Source organism: Manacus vitellinus, unplaced genomic scaffold, assembly GCF_001715985.3.
Source record: "Manacus vitellinus isolate BGI_N305 unplaced genomic scaffold, ASM171598v3 scaffold_10_pilon, whole genome shotgun sequence".
In the NCBI taxonomy this organism is placed as follows: Eukaryota; Metazoa; Chordata; class Aves; order Passeriformes; family Pipridae; genus Manacus; species Manacus vitellinus.
The window spans coordinates 17,691,137-17,707,874 of NW_021938838.1; the positions used below are offsets into that span (position 1 = coordinate 17,691,137).

The 16,738-nt window shown below is 42.1% G+C and overlaps 1 protein-coding gene across 1 annotated transcript in view; it reads right to left on the minus strand.

Moving 5' to 3' along the window:
* Positions 1–10,424, minus strand: part of CDH8 (cadherin 8) — a 153,542-nt gene extending 143,118 nt beyond the window's left edge. Inside the window, exon 1 of the mRNA XM_018086308.3 lies at positions 9,993–10,424. The gene's annotated coding sequence lies outside the window, so the exon portion shown is untranslated. The remainder of the gene's footprint in view (positions 1–9,992) is intronic.
* Between the last annotated feature and the right edge of the window lie 6,314 nt (positions 10,425–16,738).

A 16,738-nucleotide genomic window follows, 5' to 3' on the forward strand; every position in this document is an offset into this window, starting at 1 on the left:
GGAAGGTTAAGCAGGTGTCCTTGATAAAAATTTACATCTTGTGCCTTCCTTTATCTGAAATTCATTAGGCAACAATGAGTTTCTCTTTACACTATCACACATTTTCCACAGTTCATGATGAGGGTTTGTATTTCCCCTCTCAATAGGTCAGGGAAACTGGGATCCATTATGGCTGTCTGTACACAGGTATAGGTACGTTGTACCATTCAGTGTTTCCTCTGGCATCATCCAAGCAAATTCCTTATTATTGCTAAATTTACTCCTTTTTTTTATTTATTTTTTTTTTTTGCCTATGGCTATTTTTCACCTTCCTGGATTTTTGTCCCCACAGGATCTGAAATATCTTTTCATTTGGTTCTGGTTTGTTTGGGGGTTTTTTAATTATTATTATTTATTTCACACTGTTCTTCTTGTTCCTTAAATTTTTTCAGGTTTACTTTTACCTCTGTAGGTATTGGCTACACAACAACTTATGCTTCCTAGCCCCATTTCTCAAGGATTCAGACAGGGTCCTTTCCCAACAACAGCAGCAGCACAATGCAAACCTTCCCACCATGAAAAGAACCACTATATTTCCTTCACTGATTCCCAGCTGGCAGCACAACAGAGCCTTAAGTTTTCAGTAAAAAAATAGTAGGTCTTACTGCTCCAGTCCCACTTGTAGGAATTCTTCTTGCTCTTCTTCACAGAATCACAGGGTAGTTTGGATTGGAAGGGACCTTAAATATCATCTCATTCCACCCCCTGCCATGGGCAGGGACACCTTCCACAGCCCAGGTTGCTCCAAGCCCCGTCCAACCTGGCCTTGGACACTTGCAGGGAGGGGGCAGCCACAGCTTCTCTGGGTAACCTGTGCCAGGACCTCCCCACCCTCACAGGGAGGAATTCCTTCCCAATATCCCATCTAACCCTGCCCTCTGACAGTTTGAAGCCATTCCCCCCATCCTGTCCCTCCAGGCCCTTTTTCAAAGTCTCTCTCCATCTTTCTTGCAGGCTCCCTTCAGGTACTGGAAGGCCACAGTTATGTCACCCCAAAGCTTCTCTTCTCCAGGCTGAACAATCCCAACTCTCTCAGCCTTTCCCTACAGCAGAGCTGCTCCATCCCTCACCCTTACAAGAACTGTGATAAGGTTTTTAATTTGCCAATAAAGTGGAACAAAACCAAAGTCCACCAGAGCCATGACCAACAAATAATCATGTCATGCCTGCACACCTTTGGTCTACACTCCCCCTGTTTCCAGTATATATCCATTAAATTGTACCTGAACGTGATTGAAATCCCCTTGGATAAGGCAGCATTGTCATGCTGCAAAGGAATGAATACTTCTTGCCATAAATAACAACTCCTATTCTTCAGCGGATTACTCATTTGGGCAAAGATCAGTCATGTACTCCCCAAAAATTAAAATTAAGAAGCGATTCTCCACCTAACTGTGAGACCAGAGGGACTGAGGCTGTAATCAGACACGCTGCCATGGCAGTAGCTCAGATCCTGCTCACAGTGCCCACTGCAAAGTGCCACTTGCATGCCCTGGCTAGACTTTACTGCCTCTTATCTGCCAGCAGAACTGTGTGTGCAGTCACTCCCTAACCCAGTTCTGTCAAAATGATCTTGTTAACTTAAACGCCTTTAATAGTAAGGTGTTTTTAAAGCCAAATCATTTTGACAGAGCTGGGTTAGGGCATTGCTCATGCTATTATTCCACCAAGAGCAATTTTAATTTAAGAGGTTCTTGTCCCACCCCCCCTCAGCCCCCACAACATGCAAGCTACACATTTCAAATAATTCATCTCCATCCCCATCCCTTCTCCATTGCAGTCCCTGCAGTTGTGCTGTTTGCAATCAGCACTGCAAGACACATCAGTGAAATGTGGGTTAACAAAAGAATTTTCAACAAAACCTTGCTTTGAGAAGTCTTTTCCTTCAAGTTTTTAACCCACAGCTAAAAAGCCCATAAACTACAGAACGACGACAGGAAGTTTTGGAAACAACTGTGCTGACAAAAAGCATGTGAAGTTTGACTATATGCTTCAGAGAGCAGTCAGAGAAATAGTTGAATCAACAAAACTAAGTGGAGGATAACTTCTGGAGAAGAGGAGAAAACAGGCAATTAGGGACAGTAAACTTAAATCTCTGATGGACTCCTGGTATCCAACCATGGCAATCCCGTGTGCCTCTGTTCATGGGTGTTGGAAGGTTTTAGGGGTGGAAGCCTCTCCCCCTGCCCCAGCCAGGCAACATCAAAGTGCTGTTCAGACCAGGGGAACTCCTGTGATCCAGCACACCCCACTGCACAGGCAGAGGGGCTGGCAGTGGCCTCGAGCCAGCAGCCACACTCCGGGCCAGGCACGTTCCAGGCATTGCTGGAAGTCACAATTATCCCGGGGAGCTGCGCTGAATTTCCCTGACTAACAGTGATTTTAAGGGACTGTTACGTCACCTGGAGTTAGCTGGAACACAGAAAAGCATTAAAGCATTATCCACACATCCTTTCCTCTGGCCAAGCACCTGAAATTTCAAAGGAAGGGAAATGAGATGGGAAATGTTACACGATTGCAGGAGGGTGAATTATACTTCGTGCTGTCAGGGGATGCTGCCAATACAAGTGCAAATCTATTGTCCGAGTTTATTTTGATATATTACTCATGGCAATTTGCTTATGGCTGCCTGGAAAATCAAAAGGAGATATCTAAAGCATTATTTATTTCAGCAGCAATGGCAACAGACACCATCTCTCTCTTTCTTTACCCTGCACACGGAGTAAATCAGTGAACAGAGATATCCCACTTTATTTTTTTTTGAGCTTAGTCATGCACTGCTACTCTTTATAGTTAAACACTTCTGAACAGTTCTTTAGGTTATTAAGTGAGTTCCTAAGCTTGTGTCAAATGTTAAGGGACTGCTTTAAGCACAGGGTTAGTCTTTGCACTGGATAGAGCTGATGGAATCCGTGTACTTGCACTGAGGAAGTACAGACATGCACAAATGCACATGCAGGTGCAAAAATGTAACAGTTTCTTCAGTATTTAGACCTTTAATATTTATTGAGAGGTTCATTAATCAATCTAGAAGGTTATGATTAGCAAAAGTGGGGCACTTCAGTTTTAGGGGTCTGTTTCAGGGGCAGAGAGAAGGAAGGTTTAAAAAAGCTTTTCTAAGATAAATTCCTCTTCCTTAGTTTCCTTCCTCTTGTGCTTTAACTGGGAAACACCACAACTGGTTGAGATGAGGATATAGGTCATTACACAACTTGACTAATGCTTTGGGATAAGGAAAAAATTACACGTACATGACATTGAAATATATCTCCCTTAATCAAAGTAATCTATTGTAACAAATTGCTATTCTGTGACTTCTCAACATGATACTTAACATCTACAAAGACTGTTTTAGATAAGTGACTATCTAATTTTTTTTTTATATAATTTTTGGCAAATATTTACTATCAGGAAAACCCTATCTAAAAAAATCCAAACAAACAAACCCCAAAAGAGTATCCTGAACCTGTGATGTAATGCTATTTTTTTAACTTCTATTGGTATCAACAGAATTGCTTATTGGGGATATTTTTGTTGCTCTTTGGTAGTAAAATCAATATGGGCCAACTTTATAGCTGCCAAGACTCAGACTCTTTGTATATAAAGCTGTCAGTCTTTTCAGAAGTGTTCACTACTTTAGAGAACCAGAATGCTTTAAAAAAAACCCCTCACCAAGTGTGTTGTTAGAACTTTCAAACTATTTTTTACCTTTATGACTCCTTGCACTGTGTAGTGCTCAGGATTTCCAGTCATGGATCCAACAGGAACGGGACAAAGAGGCCCCATGTGCTCCACAGCTGGAAGCTGAAGTTTCCTCTCCAGTGAAATGTGTATCTACAACATTTTAAGGTTGTTTTGGGTTTGTTTGTTTGTTTGGGGGTTTTGGATGTGGGTTTGGGTTTGTGGCTTTTCGTGTGTGTGAATTTGTTTGGTTGATTTTGTTTTTCTTTTTCGTGACAGCTGATAAAAGAGGAGGCAGACATTAAAATGACAACACGGCTATTTTAGCTCTACCATAGAACAAAAGGTGTTTGAAACTGTCCCTTTCAACTCCTTGCACTTAGAAAAGAAAAAAAAAAAAGAAAGGTTTGGGGATTTATAGGAGTCAGACACTCCACTGATGTGTGTCAGAACATCACTTCACCTCATGCCATTGTGCTGAGAATCCCATGAGGGAGGCTCAGAACAGAAAGACAGACAACCAAAGCGGTCCAGAAACTTAAACAGAACAAAAATAGGTGCATCAGTGTTGCTCCCATCCTGTAGTAAGAGGAAGAAGTGATCTGAAGTCATTTTTATTCTCTCCAGTCCACTGATTAAAGCGATTTTCCTTGGACTAAAATAGAACTGCATTGCTTATAGACTTAACAGCCTCAGCTCATGCCAACCTCATCTCTCACAGCCATGCCCGCCCTAGGAAGGTGTATTACAGATTTTGAAGACCTACATCACTTTTAAAGGAGAGAAGGGGAAAAAAAGGTGAGTTGTGCACAACACAGAGAGTTCATGAAAAGGGAAACCAGGTTGGGCTGCGACTGAGAAAGGTGTTACCCATGCTCTGCCTGGGGCTTTGTTTATCAGGAGAGTTCCAGCAGCTGGGATGTGCTTACCCTGTACTTCCCGAAAAAACATTTAAATATTAATGAAGGACATAAATATCTTGCTTTCTGGGTTTCTTTTTCAGTCTTTATATATATATATATATATATACAACAGAACTTTCATTTTTACTGGGTTTCTTTAAAAGGTGTTAAGTGTTCTCTACAGAATTAAACAAAACGTAATAATTAAGGAAAGTTTAATTATTATTAAACTTTCCAAATAAATACCAGGAAAACTTAATTATAATTGGTATTGGTATTTATTGGGATTCAACTAAGAATATAAAATTATGAGTGGACATCATGACTCAGTGAAAGCTACATATGTATGAATGTGTGTGTACATAAAAAAATCTTTAAAAAGGAAAAACGTTAACCTACCTGGACTATGCACATGTACCTAAACATCCACATGTATATATGGATTGCAACAAACCTACTCAAATCTCTTCTGCTGAGACATATGAAATTAGCAGTGAAGCTCTTCAATTTTGCATCCTTGAATTTGATGGCAGTTTTACCATCGATTTAAAATGAGTTGTTTGGAAAGAATTAGGGTTCTTCAGTGTTAGACTTATTCCTTTGGCAGTTGCCAAGTTGAGGTTTTGGGTTTTGGGGGTTTTTTTCCCCCCATTTATTTGTTTTGGTTTTTTTAATCTAACTTTTGGAAGTGCACAAAAAATAAAGGCCACAGACTAGAATACAGAACTCAGTCTAAGCTTCAGTGACATTAAGTTTTGATGATCTGTTACTTAAAAGGCAATCAGAGCTGTTACATTTAATCCATGAGAGAGATTCACATCTGAAGTGTTGCAAAACTCAATTAGTGAATTGCACTCCCTCTTGAGTGCATACAGTCCATTTGCATTAGTATTAAGGGCTTGGATATAATATATATACATATAAAGATAAATATGTATTCCTATGTTTGTATTTATATTATATATAAACATAAAACTATAAAATATATACATGCATATGATTATGATCATCAGTGGCTGCAAAGGAAATGGGTTTGTCAGAGTTCCTCAAACAGGGCTGAGCGTTGGAACATTCCTTCCCTGCAGAGAGGCACTTCACCCAAACACACACCAGATTAGAAGGTTGAAACTGCCAAGACTGACTGTTTTCATAATGTTTTGAACTCCCAAACCTGTTGCAAAGACCTCATCGAGACACACCGAGAAAGCCCTTCCTGAGCTTGTCTGTGACTCGGGCACCGCAGGGCACAGGGGACACTTCTCCTGGAAGGTTTCCCTCGCTCAGCTCTAGGACTGGCAGGCACTGCTAATTTGCAAGCCAAGCCAAGGTGCTGATCATTCTCAATTTCAAATGATTTTCACAAGGCACATCATGATCAGCACCTTGGAAAATCAATTCTATGAGTGTTATCACTGCAGCTCATGGATGAAGGCTCATGACTAAGGCAGGTAGAAATCAGTCTTTTGTCTGGAGTCAGATGCTTTGAAATCCATTTGTTGGTAACTGAACTGGTTCAGAAATACTTTTTTTTTTCTTTTCAGCTTGCATTTACTACTCCAGATACCATCAGTACCTAACGTATTTTGGGAACAAAATTTTATTAATGCCACTGAGTTGGCATTATTTACTTGATTTACAAAATGAGAAATGTGCCGAAGAGATTCTAGAACAAAGGGATCTGTCTGAGAGGAAAACAAATAAATATATATACACACACATTTGAAATCTCAAATTGGACTTTACCTTGTTCTCTGTCTGTCTACTGCTCAAATAGTTATGTTTGGAAAGATATGAAGTGAGCCACCTTTTCTATGGCAACAACACTAAGAAAAATGTTGAGTTTCCATGATCTAATTTAATTCTATTGATGTGATCTTCTGGTAGCAATGATGCTTAAAACGTTCCAAGCTCAAATTGCCTTAGCATTTGCCTCCTACTGCAAGAATTTAGGTTTTATTATTTTATACTCGTAGTTGAAAGACTCTTATGACACCACTTTAGTGTCTAATGTAAGCATACAACTGTCAGTATTAACAGTAGGTCAGGTTTTAATAATATTAAAATGGAAAAGGAATACTGCTAAGATATATGGTTATGAGGTATGCTATAAAAATACCTGTTTTACTAAGTATCATGAGCAGTTGCTCTCTGTCACAAAGCACACACAGTCATCACTTAGAAATACACGGCTCCGATAACTTATAGTGCGTGTTCACATTTCCTTCTCTCTCATAAACTCAAAGGTCAGTATTTGTTTCCCTTTAAAGACTCTCAAGTTTTGGAAATTAAATGATCTGTGAGTATCAAGAGTCAAGTGGGTGGGTTCCAGGCCCTGATTTTCAATAAGTGTCTGAAAAAGTCCCAGCTAAAGTCTGTAGGAACCTCATTTCAAAATGAAGATTTAAAGAGATGAAACCTGCAACTGTGCAAGAGGAGATAGAAAATTCAGGAAGTGCTTAAAGGGGTAACAGACCTAAATCTACATCCATGGCTGATTGTGTGTTCTTGGAACAGTTGTGTATCCTGAAGAAGGGAGTACAAGTATATTTTTTCCAGAGAAGACAATGCATCATGTGTTAACAGCGATCCAAATACAGTGTCCAGGGATCAAATAAATGTATTTGGTAAGGGTGCAACATGGTTGGAAAAATCCTGATGGTTACAAGTGATAAAAAGTGAATTTAAATCTGATTGTGGGACTACTTCCCACTTTATAACTCTGGTTTGGACCTCAGTAGCAGGAGCTGATGGGAATGACTAAAGTATATTGAAAAAGCACTGAGTGACTTCATCTAAGGAGGATTCTACTTCACCTCACAGTGATGAAAACTCCCTTTATTTTTTAATGAAAGATGCAGAAGGAGTAGCTGTCCTATATGGGGATACTTCTTGTTAAAACCAGTTGCATTTGTTAAGCAGGCACACGTAGTGTTATTGATTTTTTAATATTGAAGAAAATGTCCAAAGTTAGTTTCTTGGCCAGTAGCATGCCCAGTTAACAAATTGCTCAGCTGGATAATTTAACCAACCTACACGAAATACTTTGATCTCTGAGGACACTGAAGGCCCTCAGCTTACAACTAGACATGGAAATCAAAGTTCTCCACAGCCAGGATGCAAGTTTTGGAAAAAGGAAGGAGTTAATAGCCAAGGAGAAAGCCGGGAGAGAGCTGGGCTCATTCTGTAAGCAGAAAGGTGGAACAATAAGGTTTAATGGATTAAAATATCATGTAATAATCACTTCCTTTCCTAGGGTTCTTCTGTCACAAATATCCACACAATTAGGCTGGGAGGTGACACTACAGAGAGCTTTTGGGGTTTGATGTTATCGGATTTTATGAGTGCGAAATTGGATAATTTCACAGGTATGTAAAATACTGACTCCTTGTAGATGCTTTATCATTTTATTTAAGAGAGGCAAAATATGCACAAGGGTAATTTTTCAGTCTTCTGAATTTTTTTGTTACTTCCTTATATTTACTGAGAAGTCTATTGTGAAATCTCTGCTGGTACATAGCAGTCTAGTATTGAACACAGAGGAGGATCATCATTCATACAAGAGCACTGCATATTTCTCCTTCTCCTCATTGCAGAGAAACTCTTGAAGAATTTCCAAAAGAGGATGAGTGAAGTTAAGAGGATTCTTTATCTATAGCTTTGGTAGTTATCAGCTCTATTCTTTAATTGAAACTGAAGTGAGCAGCTGTTAGCTTCCCTTCTATTAAGCACTAACATGGTAGATTTGAAACAATAAACAGTTAATGCTATTTGAGTTCTTACAACCAGCATCCCCCAAAAAACATCTGGCAGCGATAACCAGAGCCACAAATGGTGAGCCGCTTATGAGATCAAGTTGGCTGTTTAGAGGTGTCAGCCTTTATAAAACTTGTATGAGTGTTTATTCCTACTTTCAGAGGAGACAGACTCGTTTGCATGAAACAGAGCGTGTGTGTTTGTGCCTGCCTGAAAGAGAGAAAGAGGGAGGGAGAAGCGAGGGTACAGACTTTGATACCTGTTGGCAACACGAGCAGGTTTGTGTAGAGCCGTTCTGTGCCAGGTTGGATTGATTCCACCCTATTTAGTCTGGTACTGAATGCAAACTGTTTGAATTGAGACAAATTCAAGACATGACTGAACAGCAACGAACCGCAGAGGAATTCCTGCCTGTGTTAAGTAGTGTCACCTTCATGGCGGTAGGCAGAGTCTAAATAAGGATTTGAATTAATCTCTTTTATATTACCCTCCTAGAAACTGCCACAGGCTTTCTGTGCTGAAGCTTTGCAGTGCCTCCCAGCCTCCCCAGCCAAGCCCGTGCTCAGGTCTGATGCTGTCTAGCAGGGATGCTGCCTGGCAGCTCGGGGCTCCCGATTGGGATGCTGCTACCCGGCAGACAGTGTAGCCAAGCAGAATGGAAAGATGTGTTACTCCTCTGCCTCCCTCAAAGGCAAGATGAAGCGTTTAGTGGCACAGCCAGATTCCGGGGGCCAGAGAGTCCTGCCTTTCTTCTCTGGGAGCCTTGGCAGCGAGGGACTGGAGCTGAGGAGCTTTCCCCCTCTCCCAAGTTTCAGCTGGGTGCATTCTCTGTTTAGGCAACCAAAGCAAAACAACTTGTGGGACAAGGATGACTCCTGGCTAGTTATGGCTAAAGATTCATTCCCATCTGAGCTTTTAAGAGGAAGAGTGGTATTTCTGGGATGCTTTCCTCTCCGAAAGTAGGAAAGGAAGCTGTGAAGCCATTCCTATTTATTTACTTATTTAGGGGGTGCAAAGCTTTTGGAGGAGGGAAGATGGTGATAAAACAGGGGGATTTCCCCCCCTCACGGTTCTTCCAGCCTCCTCCTCCCTCATTTACATATCTGGCTGGTGGGTGATTTTTATTCTCAGCACGAAAACTGCAATCTATTTCAATGCATGAATGCAGCCCTGCATCTATTCAACACAGTGAAATAGCCCAGAGACTTATTGTACTAAATAAGAAAACAAGGAAAAGAAACGGGTTCTCCAGCCTTGGAAGCAACCCTCTGTGATCCAAAGTCCTTCTGATCGTTTATAGGGGGGTGAAGAAGGGAAGGAAAATAAACCACCCCCAAAAAAACCAAACGGGAGGAGAAACACAATTACCACCACTTCTCCTCTCCAGGGAATAATAATAATTTTAAAAATCCTAAAAAGCGTTTTCATTATCGGGAAATTGAAAACATCTTGACCGAATGAAGCACCACAGTTCAGCCCAATACCGCACCTATGGACAAGGAAGGCGCTCGCACAGCGCACCTTGCACGCACACAGAGCCCAAGTCAGACAGAAACCCGCGGAGCGAGAGCCCTCTGCCAGCCAGCCACAAATTGTATTAATAAAATGAATACTCACTCTTTCAAGGAGCAAGGGAACCGCTCGCCCACAGCCACTTCACGCACGGATTGAAAGGGCGAGGTAAAAAAACATCAACCAGTCCCCGGGAACAGGCAAGATTCTCCAGATTTTCTTCTCATGCTTTCCGAGGCTGCTGATGCTGGAGGAGACGCTGGTTGCTGGGCTTCCCGGCTCTCTGTGCCTGCATGCTGGAGCGCAGTTATTAATTTCTCCCTTCGCACGAGCCAGCGGCAGCAGCACGTCTCCAGGAAAGCAGGGATATTCCAAATAAATCCGCTAATTCCGGGGCTGAGCGCGCTGCCGTGCCTGCCTGCCTGCCAAATGTAACTGTGAAGCGATGTGGAAAAGTGAGCCGGGAGCCTCCCCTGACAGCTCTTATTGGGCTGATCTCGGAGGCAGGTCTAGCGCTGGGAAATTCGTGTAAGCACTTTGGGGTGGTGGTTTTTTTCCCCCTCCCTCTCCCGCGCACCCCGCAGCCCGCCTTCCCCCCGGCGAGGGAGGCACACAACTTTTCCAGGGCCGGCCGTGCCGCCCGCTCCCCGCGGCCGCCAACTCCGCGCCGGGGCATCTCCCTGCACCCGGGAGGCGAGGGATGGAGGGAGGGATGGAGAACGGGCGGGGGGTTTGGCACCGGGCGGCCCTGAGCCGCGGGGCCACGGGGGAGGGCCCTGCCAGGGCTGGGAAGTGCCAGAGCCCCCATGGTTTGGGGGGGGGGGGGGCGATGCCGCCTGGGAAGGGGAGACCTGGGAGACAGGCCAGCGGGCACGCGGGGGGTGCGGGGGCACCGGGGGGATGCTGGGGGATGATCCGGCGGGATGCGGGGATGCTCCCGGCGGGTGCCGCGGGCAGCTGTTCAATCCGCCGTGTGACAGACGCTTGAAGGCGGGCGCCCCGGGGACAGGGAGGGCATCCTTTGAAAGCCCTTTTCCCAAGGCGCCCCGGGGAACCGCAGGCGGGTTTGAACGCTCTCCGGCGCTGCTCCGGAGCCGCGGGTGGCGGTCGGACGGGGAGCGGAGCCCGGAGGCAGCGCCGAGACCTCCCCGCAGCAGGAGCCGGCTGGAGGGCAGCGCCGCGCAGTAAGTCCTTGACCCTCGCCCCGCTTCCCAATCCGCTTTGGGACTGACAGCGCTGGGAGCCGGCACAGCCCGGGAGAGGCTCGGGCATCCTGAGCGCTGGGGATCCTCACCTGCCTTTGCCTTAAAGAGCTGAAGGTGGCTCATCCCATCCCAGGGCTCCGCACGGGTCCGGGCTGAGGAACCCTGCGAAGGGAACCCTGCCTGCCCCGTGACCACCCTCTTTATCCACCGAGTTTGAGTTTTTCCCCTTTTTATGTTGCATGGGTTATCCATCAGCAGGTTAAATGTATTATTTTTGATAATTACATACGTCATAGCTCTGAATATTTCCCAAGTTTAATGTTTGCCAAAAGAGAAGGGGTAAGAGCACAAGGTATAGACGTGGTCAGGTACAGACAGTGACTTAAAATGGAGGACTGATTCAACACTGAACTAGTGCTCTTGAGGAAGCTTAAGTGCACTCAGTTCCATCCTCGTTCTCCAACTCTCCTTGACCAGTAATGTGCTGTGTTTAAAATGAACATTCAGTGTGGTTCTATGTTACTGAACCTGGTTCATTGCTCAACTTTATGTTTAAAAGGCTGGTTGTCTTAAACTCATTCAGAGCACCTGGAAACCTCTTCACTCTAAGTAAAAGATAAGATGACTGTTTTGCTGAAGATCAATCTAGGATGATGGAAAGTGGACCCTAATATTCTTCTATATAGTAAGAATACAATATAATTTAGTTGAATGATTATTAATCTTATTTTTCATGCTCATACTACAATGTGTGCACGCACACATGTAAGACAGTGAATGAGATCACATTTGGAGTTCTTACCTGCTTGACTTTATTCTAACTAAATGCAAGTTATTGCAGATAAGAGGTGCATTTCTTCTTGCACAAATCCTCATTCTGAAAAGTTTCCAACTCATGGGAATGTAGCAAAATGTACCCAGAATGTGACATTTTTCAAGGACAATGAAGAAACATCCAACTACCTCTTTGCTTCCCTCAGCCCAAACGTTCACTTTCCAAGCTGTGAGCCTGGGATGATTCCTTGGAGAAGGATGGATATAAAAATACACAATCCTGACTTGAAGCAGGCAGAGAGCCTTGAGGGAAATACAAAACACTTTGCAGTGCAATAGATAAGGTCAGAAATGTGGCTTCCCTTTACCTGGGGTTCTGCAGAGGCAAAGGATGTTTTTCTCCCCCATCCTTCTACCAACTGAACATCACGGCAAGAAAACAGATGCTGTCCCAAGGAAAGCTTGAGGATGCTTAGCCTGGCTTTACTCCTGGTAATTAATGACAGTTTTCAAACTTTTTTTAGGGTTTCACTAAGAGTAGTTGCACCCCTTGCTTTAATTTCTATTAAAAATACCCGATGGAAGCAACCAAGAATAAAAGTTCTCTCTAATAAGATCCCCTGTGTCTCTGCTTTAAACAGGCAGCACGGTGGTGTGGGAAGAAAGCTAATGGTGGAGGTGGTACCTCCAAGTGCAGCTTAAAAGTTTAGGTCTTTGTTTTGATTTCAACCTTTGACTTGTGCCATTTGTTCTATGTGACCTCTCTTGCAGTTGGAAATTACTGGGGCAAATGCTCTGCTCTTTCATCCTCAAGTTGTAGGAGAGGATGGTAAGTGTCTTGTTAAAATGGATTATGTCATCCATGGATTCCCCTGCTGGAAAGCCTTACAGATGATGGAGTAAATCTTGACAGCAAGAAGGGTAGGGATTAAAATTAATGTAAAAATAATCTTGGAACAGCAAAGGAACATTTGCAACCTTCTGCATCCTATCCAAATGAAATGATTTAATGATATTTACCATAGTGAGATATATATACATACACTATTGCATAACACTGATGAATATGATGGCTAAAAAATTGTTTCCTCTTAAATAAATATTAAAAGGAAGATTATTCCTCTACCTCCTAAATGGCCATTTCATTTTTTAAGCAAAAAGCAGCTCAGACTCCAATTGAAATAGGATGAAAATTTTTAGTTTAATAACTGTACTGAAGAACAAATGTCATCTGCAAAATGCATATGACTGAATGCATCCTGGATCAAACTGGAATGCAATTTTCATATTAAATTTTTGCATCAGGAAAAAAACCAAGAAACCAGAATATTCAAAAAGTATATTGGTTTGTGGGATGAGTTGGTTGTTGGTTTTGTTATTTGGGGTTTATTTTTCATCTTGTTTGGTTCTTTTTTTTGGTTTGGTTCAGGGGTTTTGGCAGGTTTTTTGTTATTTTGTTGTTATTGGTGGGTTTTGGGATTGTTTTTGTTTGGTTTTTGACTGGTCGTGACTGACAATGGGGAAAAAAATAACCTCTGCTTGGAAGAGAACCTGGAGATTTTCTTCCATATTGCTTTGCTTTATGAGCAAGAAGGATTAAAACCCCAATGTGACTTCCCTTTCATATAAGACAGGAAATATCTATCACCTAAAATACGTGGCATAATGGAATTCAACCATCTTTTCTCGCTTTTATGTTTTCATGAAAACTGTTGTTGATTATCATCTAATTCTTTGTTCCTCAGCAGTGCAATAAACTGTTTTGTGAAGACAGAGAATTTAGACCTTACTGCTTAAAAATATTCAATAGGAGTGACTTGAAATGAGCTCTTCAGGGGCAACTCAATCACAGCCCAGCCTTAGCAGGGCTGCTGCTGATGTCATCTCATTTCAATTACAATGCCAAAGCCGGGACTTGAAAGGGGTGGGGAGGAGAGCGAAGGGAAAAGAAGGCACTGTTCTAATTCCTCCTGTTCAGGTTTTATTCCATCAGATCACCTAGCGCTGAGAGATTTCCCTCAAAGCATCAGTAGCTCATTTCAGGTTTTAATACACAAAATAAGGCCTGATCCAAAATTAATGGGTCCAGCGTGACTTGCTTGATCAAGATAAATGACTTTGCTGCAAGCTACCTTTGCTTATAGGGATTACCACTACAGTGCCACTTCAAAGCAATATTATTAATAAGAAATTAATAACTGATCTGAAAGTTACTAAAGGAAGTTTACAGAATAGTGGTGTCACCTGCCATTATTCTATTAAAGCTTTAAATACAATCAGTGCTGTTTTCTCAGGTGATACCCAAACACTCTGCATCGTTTGCACCTTTTGCTCAGATCATGAAAGGGATTATTCCTAAATTTAATTTGCTTTGCATGCTAGAATTCACATTCCATAAACTAAGAAGAAACAAGATTTATCTGAAATCCAGAACATTTCTGAATAAAATATGTGCTTTTATCAGCTCCCTGTGCCAGCACAGAGACATAATTACCTTTAGAACATGGGTTCTTATCACCATCTTGCAACCTTTAAAACCTGCTTGTATACAGTTATCACAAGTTGGTTATCAGGAAAAATAACGATCTCCTGGGTTTTGGAAGTCACTGAAGACATCTGTAACTTGAAAAAAATCCATTATGTAATGCTTACAGCTGATGCTGTAGATTAAAACTAAGGAAGACAAAGGTATATGGTTTGGGGTGGGTTTGGTTTTCCTTTTTTTTTTTCCCCCTCTAAAAGTAATTCCAGTTTACATTTTAACAGGGAAGCATAGGAACACTGAGAAACTCAAGTGAGGGATTTGCAGAGGTTAAAATTCCAGTATCCAATATCCAACACTGGAACAGAAAGCTTGGAAAGTCCCACTGAAGGAAGAGCAGCAACCATAAGTGACAAAAGTGATTCTCAACCACCCAAAAATACTTGCTTTCCAGTCTGGCCCTCTGAGAAAGAAGCCTAATCCAAGTCCAGTCCCTTGTTACTCCACACATATGTTGTTGTATGTCAACAATATAAGATTGTTGACAAACACAACCTTATAACCATTGAAATTCCTCTTTTGGCCTAAGGACAGTCAAACAGAAACACAGGTTTAACCCAACAGCAGCACTGGGCTGGTGGGCCCTTAACTTATCCTTTTCCCATCCCCAAATCACTCCATTTAGTACTATAAAACATAAGTAGTTCTGGGCCCTTTTCACTCTCTAGAGATTATAAAATATAAAACCCCCAACTACTCATTTGTGTACCATTTACACCAATGATATTATGGAGTGCATAAAAATAACAACACATTATCAGGTTTTGTTATTCCTTGGGCACTGTTTGCAATTTTGACTAGTTGCTGTCAGGTTGGCTATTAGAAAAAACAATTATTCCTTTTGTGCATCAAACCCTAGGATGAAAACGAAAGAAAATTATATCCAGCAAGGAGTTCAACCCTTTTTCTTTTTTTTTTTTTGCATATTAATATGCAAAAGGGTAAAAGCCATACAGGATGCAATTTGGGAAGTTAATCTTTTGCTGTTAGTTTTCACTGTACTTTGTGAGCGTCGATAACTGGATCGGTTGCAGTAGCTGTGCAAATATTGTTTGCTCTACCTCAAGTGCCCTCTAGTGTGCAGTAATTAGGCAGGTTAAAATATTTTTTTCCCTATTTTTTTTTCCTAACAGCCACTCTTCTAAATCCCAAAGTAATGTGTAACACTGCTTTTCTTCCAGAGGAAAGAGAAATTCAACGTTCGCTGCATTAATCCTGTGGCTATAAATGAATTATCTCCTCCATGGAAAATCAAATCACCCCTGTTGCTGTCAAGGTTTTATTCTCAGAGGTATTAGTTAAATAAAGCCCAAAAAATTCTTCTGGGCATTGTGCAAAAGTCGAGGTACAGTTTTCCATGCTATCAGAATCAAAACAAACCTTCCCTCTGATAAAGAAAATTAACATATTCATCGACAAAGCATGACCCTAGAAAAAGATTTAACAACAAACCCCCTAATTATGCTTCCAGAGTTTTTTAACAGTACTTTTTGTCCCCAGTTTAGAAAACAGGCAATTCTACATGAATCTAATGACTGAGGCACACATGTAACAAGCTCTGTGTGTTCTCATCTCTGATTTCCAGCAGGACTGATCTGCCCTGTCGGTCAAAATTCTGCCATCCCTGGTCTGGATAAATGGAGCCAGGTCTGTCAGTGGGAGCAACTTCTGTACAGCAACTTCCTGATGACAGATAAAGAACAGTGGGAGGAGGAGAAGAGAGAAGGTGTTGGGAAATAAAAGTCTGGAGAGGTAAAATCACTGGGTGCAGCTCCAGGAACAAAGAATAAAAAAATATCAGTAGGTGTACCTGCAAGAGGTGGTTGTTTAACTTAATCCTATTTCTGAGGGGCTCCCCTGTATTTAAAAATCAGACTTAACACTTGAGTTACCCACCTGACTTTCCCCACTGCACAAACGAGTTAATTTTGGGGGCAATCACTGAGGAGTTTTACCTCCCATTCTTCATTTCACTGTGGCCTGAAATCAGAGCCAAGTACTCACTTTCAAGCAGGATTTACCATAAAATTCCAAGATAATAGCAAGCTTAAGCATACCCTACATAAACCAGATTTTTAATGGACTTCTGAAAGCTGAGGTAAGAGGGATGGGTGGATCCCAGGAGAGATGAAATGGTTGCCTATAACAGGGATACACTGCAAGGTGAGAGAATTGAATCTTTTATGAGTTGTAAAATCAGTAGGACTTCCTATAAGTGGAAAGACTCATCATTGCTGTCTCTGAGCTGGGGCTGTGGTTTCCAAGTGAGAAGCCCACAGGATTGCTTCCTGTTTGCCAGCTTAGACTCTTCCCTGCTTGGCAGGTTGGCT